At 37.7% G+C, this 18,974-nt stretch overlaps 1 long non-coding RNA gene across 1 annotated transcript; it reads left to right on the forward strand.

The window, feature by feature from the left end:
- Positions 1-6,974: 6,974 nt before the first annotated feature.
- LOC149963119 (uncharacterized) lies at positions 6,975-13,560 on the forward strand. Its single transcript, XR_016478163.1, has 4 exons — positions 6,975-7,185; positions 7,280-7,402; positions 13,296-13,478; positions 13,549-13,560. It is a non-coding gene; the product is annotated as an uncharacterized LOC149963119 (long non-coding RNA).
- Positions 13,561-18,974: the final 5,414 nt, after the last annotated feature.

Consider the following 18,974-nt stretch of genomic DNA (forward strand, 5'->3'; position numbering starts at 1 on the left):
TTGTCGAACACATTTGGGTTCATTTAGCTAGTGTAGATCCAGGAAAAAGAAAGAACGGGATACTAATCAGAAGGAGTTCGTCAGCACCGCCGAATTATTGGTCTGAGAATCAGCAGAAGCAGTCGTTGATCCTACAGAAAAGTTCATTGTAGCCACGGGAGCGACCAATCACATGTCGTTCAAGTTTTCCTGGTTCACCGAGTATCAGAAGTTTAAAACGCCGATTCCTATCACACTTGGAAATGGTCATAAAATTCAGGCACTTGGAAAAGGTTCTATTGATGTGGATGTGATAATAGCTGGAAAACTTCACTTCTCTAGAATCTTATATATTGTGAAGTAGAAGCTTAACCTGTAGTCTATCAAGTCAGCCCAGGACAGGGGTCTTAGTTTCCGTGATGTTGGACCACAAATGCATTTCATTCGAGACCAACCCGTGAAACTCGTGGCAAATTTCAATGGCGTCTTCTAAACTCTCAATGTCCGTGTTCGAGCGCATGAAGTAAATGCAGCAATAGATGAGACCCTGCAGTTGTGGCATGTAAGGTTCTGTCACATTGACAAACAGCAGGTCAACTCTGTTCTGGAACGAATGAACGTCTCCTTCCAGCCAAGCGAACGTTTCTGTGGAGCGTGCATCTGGGGAAAACAGTCGGAGACCCTTTATTGAGAGGTCCCAGAGAGCGACCAGAAGATCTCATACAAGCCGACGTTTGCGGTCCAATGGAAGTTCCATCCTTTGGCAGGGCAAAATATTTCGTTTGCTTCACTGACGATTTCTCGAGATTTCTGATGACTTTCTTCTTGAAAGAAAAATCGCAAGTTCCGAAAGTCGTGGAAGATGTTGTTCATTTCATTGAGAAGCACAGCTGTTATCAGATCAAATCTATTCTGTTGGACGGTGGAGGAGAGTTCGACATTAAAGAAGTTGCTGAGATTCTGTTCCAGATCAGACCCCAATTCCGAAAGTCGAATCCATACACGCCACAGCAGAACGGTTGTGCTGAGCGTACGAATCGCACTATCTCAGACATGACGAGAACGATGTAGCAAGCTAAGAAATAACCCAAGAGCTTCTGGGCGGAAGCTGTTAACATGGCAACCTTCATCTTAAACCAAATTGGCACTAGTCGCGTTGATGGAAAGTCACCCTATGAACTGTTTCATGGTAAACAACCGGGAATCCAAGACTTTAAGATATTTGGCACCATCTGCTATGTAAAGACTCCCGACGAACGAAGACGAAAAAGGGACCCAAAATGCATAAGAGGTTTATTTGTCGGTTACAATGCACACGTTCAAGGTTTCAGAATTTGGTTTCATGAGACTAATAAGCTTGTCCTCAGTCGCGATGTCGTATTTCAGCCGTAAAGAACCTGTATTTCCAGAGGAGCGGTACCTGAGGAGTATGAAGACACAGGGGAAGCAGCCACTCAAGAGTATCATACAGATAATGTCAATGGCGTTCCAACTAACAGTCCAGGTCCTACGAAGGATTAGAGGCCATATCCAATCCAGCTACGAAACAAAAACAAATTATCCCAAGAGTACTTCGCAGCGATGCTATCCGAGGTTGAAGAGTCACAAAACTACAATGACGCTGAACAGTCGAAGAACTCCATTGATTGGAAGAAAGCCATGGATTATGAAATTCATTCACTGGCCGAATCAATACACGGGATCTGATTGACTTACCAACGGGACGAAGAGCGTTGTCAAACAGATGGGTTTATCGCATCAAGATTCATCCAGATGGCTCGGTCAACCGTTTCAAAGCCAGACTTGTTGTAAGAGGATATTCCCAAAAATATGGTGTGGATTAGCAAGAAACCTTCAGTCCAGGTGTAGGCTATGAAACAATAAGAACAGTCTTGAGTATAACAGCGAAATAAAATCTTCGGTTATTCCAATTCGACGTCAAGACAGCTTTTCTCTACTGTCACTTGGAGGAAGAAATATAAGTAACTCAACCGGAAATCTACGCAGATGGGACTTATAAATTCTGCAAATTAAATAGGAGCCTTTACAGTTTAAAGCAAGCGCCACGGTGCTGGAACAGGCGCTTTACTAATTTTTTCTCAAGTTCCAACTGAAGGAAAGCGATGGTGACCCATGTCTATGTTTCAACAACTCTGGTGAGCTAATTATAGCCATGTACGTGGATGACGGTTTTGGAGCTGTGTGCCATGTAGCGGTAATGAACCAGTTCCTCGACGAATTTCAAAGTCAATTCAAAGCCACTGTTCTCCCAGCCGACAACTATCGAGGCACACAGATCAAACGATTGCCAGATGGATATCTCTCTATTAATCAAGAGTCACACACTAAGAAGATCTTGAAGCGTTTCAAGATTGACAATTCCAAACCTCTATCCACTCCGCTAGAAAGATATCAGTCAGAAGCCAGTGATCCAGAAGAAGATGGGACTGTTCCATATAGAGAAGCTCTAGGGAGCTTTAACTACTTGGCGATATGTACCAGACCAGATATCTCGTTTGCTGTTGGCGTCGTTTCCAGGTTCTTGGACACCTATACAACAGTACATTGGAAGATGGTCAACGCATAATGCGCTATCTTAACGGAACACGACAATGGGGTATTCTTTACAAAGTGAATCACCGTCCAGGGGTCGTGGAAGCATACAGTGATTCTGCTCATGAAGCTGATTCTAATGGGCGTCGATCCGTCAGTGGCTTGAAATTTATGTATAGTGGTGGAGTCATATCCTGGGCAAGCCGTAAACAGCGATCGGTCGCACTATCTTCCACTGAGGCTGAGTATATGGCAGCAAGCGAAACAGTCGCAGAAGTCATCTGGCTTACGGCGTTATTCAAGGAGATCGCACCCTTCAAAGATGTACCAGTTCTGCATATTGATAACAACAGCGCACCAAGCATATCGACGTGCGATATCCTTTTATTCAAGAGCGATATCAAGCTGGGGAGATTCTGATCGATCATGTCCCAGGTCAAGAACCAGTTGCTGACATACTCACGAAAATTCTTCCGGTTTGTCAATTACGAAAAATCCGGTCAAGCGACATTGTTTTAGTAACATTTTTTTACCTAAGGTTTAAGAGGAATTATTGAGAAAAACACTTATGTAAACTTATATTTTTCAACACTTCTTATCTCCTTTTTATCTATTGGTTGTAAATAAAATACTAATATACGTTTTCCAATAGTATAAATACCATTGATTGTTATTGATTAAACTTGCTTGATTTGTTTTACTTGTCGAACAGAGTTGGGTTCATTTAGCTAGGCTTACAACAACCAGTAGTTTTGATTTAACAAACATTAACAACCAAAGAGTAATTTTACTTCGAAGCAAAATCCTTGGCCACGCTTTATTTATCAACGTGTCTTCTAATTATGATCAGTATTCAATCACCCTGTACATTAAATGAATAAGCGCACGATAATTACGTATGTTAAATTTCACCAAAATGAGTGCTACATGTATGTCAACCACCCTATACAGTAACTCAATCACCCAGTTCTTTAATATAATTAGGGCACTAATCCTTAACAACCGAAATGAAACTTTACCACAACACATTTATTTCAACGCTTTCACAATCACCCTGTCCATTGGGAAAAATGTTTAAATCATCCTGTTTATGATTAACAATGTTAATCATAAACAAGATGATTGAACAATGTTCAATCATCTTGTTTGTGATTAACAATGTTCAATCATCCCCTCTATAATTAACAATGTTTCAATCATCCCGTCAACAATTAACAATGTTTCAATCATGCTGTCTTAATTAAAAATGTTTCAATCATCCTAACTATAAGGAACAATGTTTCAATCATCCTAACTATAAGGAACAATGTTTCAATCATCCTAACTATAAGGAACAATGTTTCAATCATCCTAACTATAAAGAACAATGTTTCAATCATCCTAACTATAAGGAACAATGTTTCAATCATCCTAACTATAAGGAACAATGTTTCAATCATCCTAACTATAAGGAACAATGTTTCAAACTTTCAATCATCCTGTCTATCAGCATGAATGTTTCAATCATCCTGTCAATAATTAACCATGTTTCAATTATCCGGTCTATAAATAACAATGTTAAAATCATCCTGTCTATAATTAACAATCTTTCAATTATCTTGACTATTAGGAACAATTTTTCCATAATCCTGTCTATTAGGAACAATGTTTCAATCATCCGGTACCTTAACTTGATAAGAGCAATATAACAACCTAAAATAAATTTTTACCAAAAGCAGCATTTTGGAAACAACCTAATGACCTCGTCATTCATCCAGTTAGAAATGAACTTTATTAATGAACATCATGCTCATTGACCAAATAACCAAAAGTAACACCTCATTAAGCACTACGGTTACAAACTTTGTATTTAAAACGTTGATGGTGCGGTTACTTCCCCTATTACTATTCTAATTCCAATGGGAATTTTATGTTTTCATTCCGACTGAGATTTCTTATTTCTACTTTTATTTATTTTTAAGAGAAAATACTGTTGATAATTGCCTTGAATGATACCATACGTGAGAATAGAAACTGGGGTAATGTCCCACATCCAATCCCCATTTCTCAGGAAACTAGATTATTTTTATCGAACCTGGTACCATACACTAGCGTAGCTAGAGGGGGTGAAGGGTGCGGTCCACCCCGGGCGGCACATTTTTGGGGGCAGCATTTGCATGGGAGTTATCTTGTAAAATAGTTTGAGGAGTGATACTAAATTTTGGTGTGTATTGAAAGGGGAGGCAAACTCGGGTACCCGCCCCGGGCGGAAGAATCTCTAGCTATGCCACTGGTACCATACCAGGTTGTCAGAAAGGTTTCTCTTTGTCAGTCCTATTTGTTAAGACCTTTATTGTGTTCAAAAATCTCTTTCCTCGATAGGTTTTTCCCTTTCCAAACCAAGTACGCAAAACTATAGCTCCACTTGCTCATACACGGAACCCGTAGAAGAGGGAAGCTAAAAGTGTAAATTCCCCGACTTGGTAAAAAAATAAGAGTATTTAACCATTGACATTTAAAAGCTTTCCCAGAACATATATCCCGTACCTGTTCCCATTAAAAAATTGTCATCTTCTTGATGTAGCCCTCCACTTGGGGGTTTAGAAAGCGATGAACTGGAATTGGCTGCCATATCCGGCATGTTTTGCCAGTCAGTATTCGTCGGTCAAAAAATTCCTCAAAATGTATTTGAAAGTAGTAATTCCGAGTTTTTAATTTTTTTAAAAAGGTGGTGCTAGTAGTCGAGAGCCGCTTAGAGAAAACGCGTTTTTGGGGATAAAAACGGCCCTGGATAATCTTTTATTTTTGTTCATGATTCAAAAGTCGTTTCTTCTTTGACGAGCTCATATAGACTGACTTCTGCATACAAAATTGTAGCAAAACTCATATTTAATTAAAAGTCCACCATTTACCATCATGAAGCTACTTATTGTGCATTAGCGACGATAAAGGCTCTGTAGAATGTTGAGTAGTCATTGAAGATAAAATTAATAGAAATAAATAAGCCAGAGCGAATTGAATATTTTATCAGTTACCTTTAAATTTAATTAATGACCCAACTAGACGTAAGCAAAAATGGTCATTCGCAATCACTCTAACCCCCTAAATTAATTCCCTGCCCCCTTATTTAACGTCGATATACACCTATCTGATAGACGCAGCTGTTCAAAGTTGAGTACACCTACCTTGTGGAACTCGTGATATTAAGCTTGAAATTTGTATTTATGCTTATAGATGAGAACACCACTTTTTAGCGGTGATCTGCTCTTGAGGCTTACCTAATGGCCGTTTTTGAAAATTGTCCAATATCTAGGTAGAATAATTCGGTTTAAATGATTGAGTTTTCCGTTTGATCCGAACCAGCGAAAAGCCCTCAACAGCAGTATCGTATGAAGGATGCGGGTGGTACTGTGTTGTTGACAGACCCTGATATCACATGTGGCTTTTTTCTTCTACAAGTACACTGAACGACCTCAAAAATATTTTTGATTTAATAAAGATGTCCTTTTTAAGAGTGGTGGCACTATAGGGTTCCAATTACTCTGCCCGCGACCAGCGTGAGTGTCGCATTTGGAACCCGCACGCAGAAGCTATAAAATAAGTACTTTTCTAAAAATAGCCCATACTTTAAATTATTTAAGAAGCTTAAGATAGTTCAGAAAAAACAACTATTAATATTTTACGTTAAAACTGGAGATACCTAATATTTTACGTTACACCGAGCTTGAGCCCCTGTTAAAATACAAATTACTTCGAGCTCGAGCTTGAACCCATTTCCGGATTCACATTACTCGGAGCTCGAGCCCAAGCCTGTATTAAAAATTAACGTACTAAGACCTCAACCTTGAGCCCGACATAATACTTAAACCCGAGCTCGAGAAAGATTTTGGTACTTTTCATATCTGAGGTGAACCTGAGCTCAACTCACCATTACGATTGAGACCGATTTTAATACTGATTTAGTATCTGAGGATGAGCTCGATCTCCTTTCAATTCGCGGCATTGTTTAGCCTTAAGCCCACGTTCGAATTTTATTTGGTCAAAAAAAGCGTTTGAAGCTATCGTGGCCTAGCGCAGTCTGGATTCTCGGTCTCAGGGCTGCCTGACCACCTCCGACTGTCCTCCAGGTGGAGCTCGAAATCGGCAACCGCCAAGGCCAAATGAAACAATTCTGTCTACTGTGTGGAAAGAGAGAGGGACAGAGGGACTTACTGAAACATATGAAACTATTCATAATTATATTTTTAAAGACGACTCGCATGAAAATGACCTTGAAGTACAGAAGGGAATCCAAGAGTCAGTCGAAGCTCCTTACGTCGAGCAGGACGACGTGGAGTTTAAAGAAGATGAAGTACTTAATGTCATTGACTCCTTCAAAAGAGGTAAAGCCCCGGGTTTTGAAGGCATTACTATCGAATTGTTTCAGATTATGTTTTTGGTGTGTCCCTAGGTTTTCGTGCGCCTCTACAATGCATGTTTGACTCTTGGTCAACTCCCGAAAATTTGGAAAGTGGCTAGGATTGCACTAATTTATAAGGTGGGGAGAGATAATCGGACTGCTAGATCCTACCGTCCGAACTCTCTACTATCAGTAGTGGGTAAGGTTCTTGATAAACTCTTATCAAGAGAATTAAGAAACAAATCAATGGCCACCGCTATTGAACAAATCGAAAGGTAATATTTATAACTCTGGTCCAATGGTAATCCTTTCCTTGTTAGTCTTTATCCGGCAGCAATTTAACGTCCTTTTTGAAACCTCCTTTAATAGAATCATTGAAATAATGAGTAACAGAATGTTCATGCCTTGGTTGCATTCGGATTTCGTTTTTTTTCAACTGCAATGGGAAAAGAATTTCAGAAACTCTGGAAAATCAATTTTGATAACTACCAAGTAAGTTCAAATGCTTTAAAAATATTGTAAGTTTTATTTGAAATATATTAATGGCTAAAAATGATTGAAGCATTGTTTCATATATAACGTCATAATCATAGCGGTGCGTGTTGATTTAAAGACACAAGGGAGTATGAAGGTACTTGCACATTTTGCGATGGCGGCGTGGCCATTCCTTAATTGTATAAAGGATATGGGTTCGATCCCAACAAGTACTCTTTCCAAAAAACCGTGCAAGAGGTTTCAAAGCAATAGTAAGTGTAGCGACGCTACTGGTTGTGTTCGGCAGACATAACCATTTCACGCGCTTTATTTTCCCCTGCATTCATAACGCACGATTTGTGTGTTACGAATGTAGGAAAATATATATCGCTGGAACACTATCGTCATCTAGCGAGGCGCTAGGAAACCTAGTTTATATTTTGGTTTATAATAAGTCTGGGAAACGCCCATATTACATGACGTCATTTTTTATGACCTTGAAACTTTTGGGTTTTAGAATAGATCCGTTTTGTTACTGCCACTTGCGCACGTACTTTTATTTATTCCTACTACAAAACACAGTAAATAGTTTTAAACTTAACTGCGCTAACTTTTCAACAAGTTAGGGGTTCGTTGCGCGAACTACAAGTTTACAAAAATAAATCGATTTAGAGAAGTGTGCGTAAATTGGAATAATCTTTGTTTAGAAGTGCAAAGGCTAAAAAGTTTGATAAATAGAAGATGGTACAGGCTACCAGTTCATTAGGCGAATATCGGATTCCGAAACTAAACCCGGACAACTAGTACCCACGGAGCATTCGCGCTAGAGCAGCGATGGTTAAAAAAAAGATATGGAAAGCGGTTGAACCTGGTTTAGGAACTATGATGGCGGCAGCTGAAGGAGAAATAAACGCCGGAGCCCTGTCATTCTTATTCCTCATTGTTAAAGATTCCTATCTCGACGATATAGGATAAGAAACTAGAGCGGCCGAAGCGTGGATAAATTTGAAAGATTCTTGTACAAGTAGGAGTCTTTTGCATAAATTACAAATGTTTAAAGAGTTTGCGCAAATAGGAGGAAAAAACATGTGGATCTATGATAGATTGTATTACAAAATTTGCTGATAAATAAAGACAGATGAAAGCATGTGGTTTTGTTTTTAATGATAAAGAGACTGCTGGTTTATTGGTAGTTGGATATCCTTCTTGCTACGACATATTGGTCACTTGTAATTTCAGTCAATATGGAAATGACCTAGAAATGAAAAAGGTTAAAACCAAACTATTAATGGAAGAGAAAAGAATGTCTCATCAAGATGAAGTTCGAGAAGAAAAACAGACTGTAAAAGCCTTTTCAGTTATAAGAGATGCAAAAAAAGAGTAATTACAGAAAAGAGAAGAAGAAGAAATCTGATTGTGAGAAACCTAAGACAAACTATCAACGCCTAGTGATATCAATTGTTCTTAACTCAGGTGCGACTGACCATATGTTTTCCCAACGAAATAAATTTAATTATTTTCAAGAGTACGAGTCAACTGTAGAAGTAGCAAGTGGAGATACTATTTCAGTAGAAGGAAAAAAATACATGATTATCACTTTGAAGGAGAAGAACGGAGGATTAACATTCAATCTTGAAAATCTATAATTCGTATTAGACCTCAGCGGAAATTTACTATCCATTGGAAGATTAGCGCATAAAGGATTAAAAACCGAAATTAAACAGGGTTAAGCGCTTGTTTTAAACGAACATTGGCCCTTGCTTATTCGAGCTACGAAAGATAATAGACTATACGTGTTTTACGAACCATCCCCGCAAGCTCACGCGGTGAAGAGTGACGAAAACGTTTAATGGCACAAGAGATTGGGCCACCTCCACAAAGAAGACTTAAAGAAAATAAAAGCAGGCAAACAACATGTAGAAATAAAATCACAAAAGGAGGACAGCGAAGCCGATTGTTGTTCTGATTGTATGAAACGTTCACCGTTTCCGGAGGGAGAAGCTAAAAGAGCGACGGAACAATTAGATCTAGTTCATTCAGACCAGATACGGATAATAACGCCAATGTCACGAATAGGAGCTCAATATTTTATGACATTCAAATATGATATGTTTCAACAATTTAAACAAATGGCAGAAAAACAATTCGGTTTTACGCTTAAACGTCTAAGATCATAGATGGTGGTGGTTAATATATTAATAACGAGTTTGATAAATATTTGGCCAAAGACTGAATTTTGCGTTAAGTAACTATACCCTGCGCACCTCAACAAAATTGCGTAGCCGAAAGGATTTATCAAACACTTGTTGATACCGCACGTTGTTTATTGATCGAGTCCGGATTACCGAAAAATGTCTGAGCAGATGCGGTTAATACAGCCTGCTATATACGAAAAAAATGCCCTAGCAGAGCTGTAGATGGCAAAATACCGGAGGGTCTGTGGACAGGAAAAGAAGTGGATGTCAATAATCTCAGAGTGTTTGGATGTAAAGTATGGGCGGTAGTAAATAAACCAAAGAGAAGTATGAAGTTAGACGTGAAAGGTTAAGTTAATGTATTAATTTGATATTCAACGAAACCAAAGGACTCAAACATTGGAATTGGAAAGAAGACCTAGTGTTTGTGTCAAGACTTGTCACTTTTGAAGAAAATGTTTTTCCATTAAGAGTAGGGAAGAGGACCAGAAGCCGACTGGAGACAAAATGAATTTTAATATAGAATAACGAGAAGCCCGTACACACCGTAGATAATAAATCTATGGAAAATGACGAAAGATAAACAAATGAGGAAAAAGAAACAAACGGGGATTTTTCATCCATGAAAAAAATTGACCTATTTGAAGATGAAGAAGACCCAAATTTTGGCATTGACAGAACGGAACTCCCACTACCAAAGAAGTAACAGATTGTCGAACCGACTAGCGGCGAAAAAAGACTGTCAAATGAAATTCACGTGTTGATGGGATAGAAATTAGATTGAGGACACACCGAAAACGGTAAATGAAGCTATATCATCTAAAAATTCAAATGAGTGGTGTAAAGCCATGACTGAAGAAATTGAAAGCTTAAAATCCCGTTATACTTGTGAGCTTGTCAATAGACCAGTTTATCAGAAAGTCATTGGAAGTATAATAATAATAATAATCAGCTAGGCTAATACCCAAGGCACCACCTTAGTCAACAAGCGACTTTTAAAGCCATTAATTCAGATGGCCGGGTTACAATGCGTGGTGGATATTTCAACAGAAAGTATAAGAACATGATACAAAGCAAGATTAGTGGCTCTGGGATTTGGTCAAACGCCTGGTGTCGATTACAACGAAACCTACAGTCGAGTAGTAATATTGAGATAACTATGATTTCTGATAAGTCTAGAAACTGAGCAACACTGGGAAGATATTCACGTGGATATAGTTACAGCCTACGTAAATAGTGATCTAATCGAGCCAGTTTACATGCAACAACCTGAAATTATTATAGACCGTTACAACAATAAAGTTTTATTTTAAAAGAAAGCTTTGTACAGACTACACCAATCAGGAAGATAATGGAATATGCATCTGGATAATTTTACACAGAGCTTAGGTCTGATACCTTCAGAAGCTGATACATCGAAGTGGTAAACTAATAATTGGAGTTAACGATGATGATATTTTAGGAGTAGGTTTGGGAAAATACTTCAATTGTTTTGTAAAAATTAGTCACTTACTGTCAATTGAAGTTAGTCAACCTGAAGCCGGAACTATTAGACTAATGGATATACGTAAATAAAATCTTAGATATATTCCAAATGAGTGACTGTCGTGGAGCTGCAACACCCTTGGATCCTAGAACGGTACTTTCAAACGAATTAAAGGCAAAGATACTAACCAAAAATCGATACAGAAAGGACATATAAAGTTTGTTGTACTTAGCTTGTGGTACACGACCTGATTTGACTTTTGCAGTTACATATTTTAACCAATTTAACGGACAAACATTGGAAAGCTGTTCATCATGTCTTACGCTATTTGAAGAAAGCCGTAGAAACAAAGATAGTGTAAAGATGGAGATGTTCGCTGATGCGGATTGGGGAAGCGATAAACTAAATAGCTGAAGCTCGTCCGGATATGTAATAAAATTCGCCGGTAGCGCTATTTCGTGGAGAAGTAAAAAACCGAAAACGGTGACGTTATCAAGAGTAAAAGCTGAATACGTAGGCATGTGTGAAGTCGCCTAAGGAGTGCTCTGGTGCATGAATATGCAAGAAGAAATAGGGTTAGCAAACCTGATTTCAAAACCAATAGAAATTCAAGTCGATAATCAAGGAGCTATAGCAATGGCAAAGAAAAGATAAACTTCCGATAGAAGCAAACACATCGACTTAAAGCACTTTTTTTGCGATAATTGGTCGACGAAGACAAAGTGAAATTTATACATTTGGAGCAGTTATAATCAGTGGAAAAAAAGGGAGGAACAACTACGCGTGTTGGGACTAACAACCAGTGTTCGATGAGGATTATCCTGTTAGTGACAAGGAGGAGTATTGAAAATAGATATCGCTGGAACACTATCGTCATCTGGAGAGGCGCTAGAAAATCTTGCTTATAATGAGTCTGGGAAACGAGACGTCCAGTCTACATGACGTCAATTTTTTTATGGTTTTAGAATAAATTCATTTTTGTTATTGCCACTTGCGCAAATCCTTTTTTTTTATACACAGTCCTAAGGATTTGTGTGTATTAGTCTCACATACAGTGTAGCCGATGCCGATGCCGCGCATATCTCTTCAACGGTTAGGGCTAGAAGAGTCAATGATATCTCGTTCGAATGTACATACATCGCCAATGATAGCCTTCTTAAAGTTTTCAAATCGGAGCCCTAGAAGTTGGACATTTGCCCAAATAACTATATTCGGTGGTTTCGCTTTATGTGGTAGATATTTTATTTAAAATTAAGTCCGATAACGTTAAAAAAAATATTATTGGATAGGTAAGGATTCAGCGGACCTACAACTTCGGTTAAATTAGTAAATATTAAATTTAAGTATAGTTTTCAGGGTAATTTATGGGACCCCAATTTTCGTGTGTTTATATTTTCGCCTAAAAATCTACATAACGTTCCTTAATTAAAGTCCGACTTTCATGAAAGTTATATTTTTGAATATCTGTGGTTTCCATATAACCTAGAGTTGCAATTACGTTGCTTAAGTTTAATTCTAAGTTAGGTTTTTTGGACAGCGTATACGTACCCCCCTCAACTTAAAACATTCTAAATACGCATGGTTCTAGAGACTACGTGAATTTATCTCTGTCATTTTTCATCAATAGTAAAAATTTTTACTATTGATATAAATATCTTAACGTTGGAATTCAACGGTAGCCCGAGCGTAAAAGATGTCTACTGAGTAACGACCGCCATGCAATAATTGGTGAAGAATTTCACTATAAGTTGCAATGGACTGCTCACATATAGGGTACTGAATGTTTATTAGTTTTACTGATATCGGCAGATTACTGAGGATAGCCAGAATCTATTCACAGTACTGATGAGCCCCAAAAGGGCGAAACCGGTCTACTGTTGGAATCTCTGGCCTAAATTTTGACTATTGATACGAATGTTCTTAACACATTCAATGAAACTAAATGTCCATGATAACCCGCGGTTGGTGGTCGATTTTAACGCGTTTACACAATCTGGTGCGGGTAGGGTATTTTTATTGACGCTGCAGGGGTTATTATCATACGGGGGTTTTAATATTGAAGAATAACTTTTTAGTATGTGGCTCCCAGAACGTTTTTCCACCACCTCGGCAATTCAGTTTCGACAAAATCGTTATCTTTTATCTTCGTGTCCATCTATTTCTGAATGTCTAGAATAAATTTCCATAAACAAAAATATGCTGTATTTTAACGTTTGTTTCTGAATTTCAGGTCTACGACACAGCCAGGAGTACTTTGGAATTGGCAGTTTTCTTGGTTGGACACAACCAGAGGGTTCAAGCCAAAAGTCATATCGAACTCGATGAGGTGCTCGGTTCTGGAGATGTCCCTTCCGAGGATACCCTCACTTGGGATCACATTTCTAAATTAAAGTATTTAAAATGCGCCATTAAGGTACGAACTATCTCACATTGGTCAATAAATCTATAGCTCTTAAATTAAGGAAACATTTTATCATTCAAAGATTATGGCCTGAATACTCCAGCCCTTTCAAACATTTTCTTCTAAAAACTCCCCCCCATTTCAAAGATTATGGTCTGAAATCACCACCCGTTTCAAAGATTAGGGCTTCCAAATATCTCCCTTTAAAGGATGTCTAACTGGAAAATATTCCTGAAATTGTCACGTAAATCTTATTCAAATTGTGTTAAAACAAGACGTACGACGGTCAGAAAACACACAATCCTTCTAATGTGTTAAGTTTGTTTGAGCAATTCACAGCAATCTGCAACGCCGGTATCACAGCCAATATATATCCATGGCCGCACATAATTGTATTTACACTTATTTGTTACTTTTGGTCATATTAGAATGACCTCCGATAAGTGTCACTTATTTGTTACTTCAGGTCATACGTTGTAAGCATCGCGTATTACTCCGATAAGTGTCACACTTCTTTGTTACATGTACTTCAGGTCATTCGTTGTAAGCATCGCGTATTACTCCGATAAGAATCACTCTTCTTTGTTACTTCAGGTCATACGTTGTTAGCATCGAGTATTACTCCGATAAGTGTCACAATTCTTTGTTACTTCAGGTCATACGTTGTAAGCATAGCGTATTACTCCGATAAGTGTCACTTATTTGTAACTTCAGGTCCTACTTTGTAAGCATAGCGTATTACTCCGATAAGTGTCACACTTATTTGTTTCTTTGGGTCATATTAGAACGGCCTTGAAAAATGCCAGAGATAAATTCGCGTATAGTCTCTATAACCACGCGTATTTCCAATGATGGAAGTTGAGGGGGTACGTATACGCTGTCCAAAAAACCTTACTGAGAATTAAACTTAAGCAACGTAATTGCAATTCTAGGTTATACATGGTGTTATCTAAAAAACGGTACAGAGTCAATTACTCAAAATGAATTTTAGGTAATAATTTGAAATTTGCAGGTTACATAGAGGGTGCAGGGGGACAAATGACAATGACAATTTCAATGACCTTGAATCAGGCATTCAAATTTTATCTCTAGAACCATTAGGATTTAAAGAATAGTTCCAATAAGAAATGTGTCCTACGTTTAATGTTAAGTCTAAACAGCTTTGAACCGATCTAATTTGACTAATGGGAAGCCGAGAAATGTTAGACCAAAAACCATAAGGTCGTGTGTGGTATTCTAATCAAGACACGACATTTAACGGCTTATAAATCGAAAACTACCAGATCTAATGGATCAAAATTGTCGTGAAACTCTAAACTGAGTGGGGGATATCAAAATTTTTAACTTATGATGACCTTGAAACATTAGTTCAAGGTCATTCAAAATTTATCTCGAGTACTATTAGGATTAGGAGAATGGTTCCAATTAGAAAAATGCCCGCCAAGGTTTTGTAAGTCAACTTACCTTTCACCTGAGGGAAATAAACCAATAAAACTCGAAAATAAACGTTAATTAATTGTTTTAAGACGTACCGAGTATTTTTATGAACTTTTTTTAGTTTAAATTTTTTAAACACAAAAGAAACGAAACAAGTAATTGAAATAAATAAGCAACTAATAAACGTAAGAATTATTTAAAAATAATTTAAATAAATAAATAATGAAAAAACTGAAGATTAACTTTCCCAATTCTGCCTGAGCTTCTCTGGTACCACGGCAAGGACTTGCATTAAAATACGCTAAGACATCGACGTCTAAGTTGCCTACTTAGTATTGTGGTCCTTTACTATTCAAAATACTTGGTACGTCTTAAATTAATTAATTAACGTTTAGTTTAGAGTTTTATTGGTTTATTTACCTCGGCTAAAAGGTAATTTGACTTAAGAACCTGGGCGGTCATTTTCCTAATTGGAACCATTCTCCTAATACTAATGGTTCTCGAGATAAATTTTGAATGACCTTGAACTAATGTTTGAAGGTCATCATTAGTTACAAATTTCGAACTCTCCCACTCAGTTTAGAGTGTCACGACAATTTGGATCCATTAGATCTGGTAGTTGTCAATTTATAAACCGTTAAATGTCGTGTCTTAATTAGAATACCACACATTTCTCGGCTTCCCATTGGTCAAATTAGATCGGGTCAACGCCGTTAAGACTAACACTTAAACGTAGAACACATTTCTAATTGGAACCATTCTTCTAATCCTAATGGTTCTCGAGATAAAATTTGAGTGACCTTGAAGACCTGGTACAAGGTCATTGAAATGTTCATTGACATTTGTCCCCCTGCACCGTCTATGTAACCTGCAAATTTCAAATTCTTACATAAAACACATTTTGAGTAATTGGCTCTGTATCTATTTTAGTTAACACCCTGTATGGAAACGGTGGAAACCACAGCTATTCAAAAATATAACTTTCATGAAAGTCGGACTTAAATTAAGGGACGTTCTGTAGATTTTTAGGTAAAAATATAAACACAGGAAAATTGGGGTGCCGTAAATTACCCTGAAAACTATACTTAAATTTAATATTTTTGTTGTTTTTTTTTCTTTCCTTTTTTTGGAAATTTCAATTAAATAAAACCGTTCATATTTACTGATATAACCGAAGTTGTAGTCCGCTGAATCCTTACCTATCCAGTAATTTTTTTTAACTTTATCGGACTTAATTTTAAATAAAATATCTACCACATAAAGCGAAACCACCGAAATTAGTAAATTGGGCAAATGCCCAACTTCTAGGGCTCCGATTTGAAAACTTTATGGAAGGCTATCAATGGCAATGTCTGTACATTCGAAGGAAATATCATTGACTCTTCTAGCCTTAACCGTTGAAGAGATATGCGCGACACGGCGGCATCGGCATCGGCATCGGTATCGGCTACACTGTACGTGCGACTAATACACACAAATCCTTAGGATTGTGTGTAAAAACAGTCAAGATGCATTTTATATTCGAATAATGTTAAGTGCGTTTAAATTTTCCAAGAGGTAATGAGGCTTTATCCGCCCATTCCGATTGTGGCCATAAAATTAAGACAAGATATCGATATTAGTAAGTAGTTTAATCATGTCTCTTCTTTTCAATATTCAAACATCATTTCACTTTTTAACACTAAATTTCACAAATTTAATGCATTCTTTAAAATTGTCAAATAAACAATAGAGACCCCCGGTTCACCTTGATTTTCAACAGCTTTGGCTGTTTAAATGAATATATAAATCTGGAATACACACACCTTTTCACGTTACCACGGAAAGTTTTTAATTATATAAAGACTTCTTTTCTGAAAAACGGCAGAAGGAACTGACGTTGCTGTCCTGATCTCATTCATTCATCGGAGCGACAAGTACTTCGAGAATCCTGAGTTGTTTCATCCCGAGAGATTTGAGTCAGGTGACATTCACCGTTACGCCTTTATCCCGTTCTCATCACGCTCCAGAAATTGTTTCGGTAACTATCTAACACACGAGTATGAAAGCCTATTATTATTATTATAATATCATCACCTTCATTAATTATATCTTTCTTAGCAAGTACTTTTTTACATAAGATACTCCACTCCTTGTCAATTTAAAATAAATAGTTTTTCGAAATATACTATTTATGGTTTTTCACTTTGATTTATACTTGTTTTTTTAGATATTTTATAAACCTTTGATAATTTGAATTTATTTAGATCATGTTCAATGTTATAAAAGTCTTTTATTGCTCTTAATGTTTTGGGTAAGCAGCTAAACCAAAACACACCTCTATTTATTTTTTTGGAGTTTCGCGATTAAATACAATGTAGAGTAACTGCTTCTCTGGTATTATAATGGTGTATAGAGAGGCACATATGATATTACTGACCAGCTTTGAGCAGAAACGGTAACAGCTTTGCATGAAAACTCTCCTAATCGGCCAAATATGCACAGAAACTGACTAGTTTTGATCCAAACACTGGTCGACTACGGAGAGACTCTAATACGTAACCAGGAAATGGGACAAGTTACATCAGAAAGCCGACTAACTAGGAATAAACTGGAATTATTAAGCAGAATGTCGAATACATTTGTACAAGAAACTACCAATTTTGGGTGGAAAATATGCTAGACATTGAAAGTAAAGCCGACCACGCTTGCGAAGATAAAATTCTTATCAAAATCTAAAGATTCGATTTTATGCAAATACTCTAATTACAGTGCGCTTTCCTATTTCTGACTTTCTCGGAAATAGCAACTACATGGCCACAGCAAAAATAATTAATTTGCCCCGAAAAGGTTCCGCTGCGGCATTGTGGTGAAAAGTGTTTGAAGAATAATTAACCGTATTGGAGTAGTATTTATGCTACTTGATTTAAAACATGCATTGGTGCAATTTTGCTCGGATAGGGCATGGCAAATTAATTATTTTTATAAAGAAATAGTCTTTCAATATAAACTTTCATGGTTTAGATAGCGGCGATATTTTCTTCTATATTTGTCGTGAACAGCGAAATAAAAGACGCGAACTTTTCCGACATAAAACCGGTAAACCTTTTTCCTCTTATTTCAAAACAGAACTCGCCGTTAATTTATGTTTACACGCGCAAAATAACACCTTTTTTAACAGCAACCAAAAACTCACTTTCACGCGCGCGTGCGCTATATAAACATTTGAAAACGAATATAGGTACATGTACTATACAAAATTACGATGTGTACAACCGAACATTCCGCCCGCCTTGAAATAACGAATTTCAAATGAGATAGTAAAAGTCCGAAAAGTTACATTTGCATACATAAATAACTCTTAGTAAACAGTTTGAATACAATTAAAATCAGTCTAGTGGTAACTGGCATAATTTAACTACGGGTCTTTTCAGTGATTTGTCAGAGGTTCTGACAGTTACGACGCGAACTTGATTGTCTTGTCCTGGATGAAGTTCAGTGATTCTTGCCATTCTCCACTTGGTTGGAGGTAAATCTTCATCTTTGAGCAAGACCAAGTCGCCGACTCGTAGATTCGGTTTTGGTGTAGTCCACTTTGGACGTTGTTGAAGGCGAGAGAGGAATTCATTTCGCCAACGGTTCCAAAAGTGCTGCAGTACTTGTTGGCCCAATTGCCAACGTGACAGGCGGTTGACGTTTTCAGAAGTGAGATCTGGTTCGGGTATTGCGGTGAGCGCATCTCCGATTAGGGAATGTCCAGGTGTCAACGCATTGAAGTCGTTTGGATCCGAGCTTAACGCCGTTAAAGGACGTGAATTTAAGCAAGCTTCGATTTGGCAAAGAAGCGTTTGCATTTATTCAAAGTTTAGAACCATGGTGCCAAGAACTCGTTTCAGATGATACTTGACGGACTTCACCCCGGCTTCCCAGAGGCCTCCAAAATGTGGCGCTGCAGGCGGGTTGAAGTGCCAATTAATTCCTTCGTCTGCGAGCCATCGTGACACATGATCGTTGTTGTTTGTAGAGACTATGAATTTGATGAATGTTTTCATCTCTCGATCGGCTCCTGTAAAGTTGGTTCCACAGTCGCTG

The sequence above is a fragment of the Leiobunum rupestre genome, chromosome 1, assembly GCF_980474605.1.
Source record: "Leiobunum rupestre chromosome 1, qqLeiRupe1.1.hap1, whole genome shotgun sequence".
Lineage (NCBI taxonomy): Eukaryota > Metazoa > Arthropoda > Arachnida > Opiliones > Sclerosomatidae > Leiobunum > Leiobunum rupestre.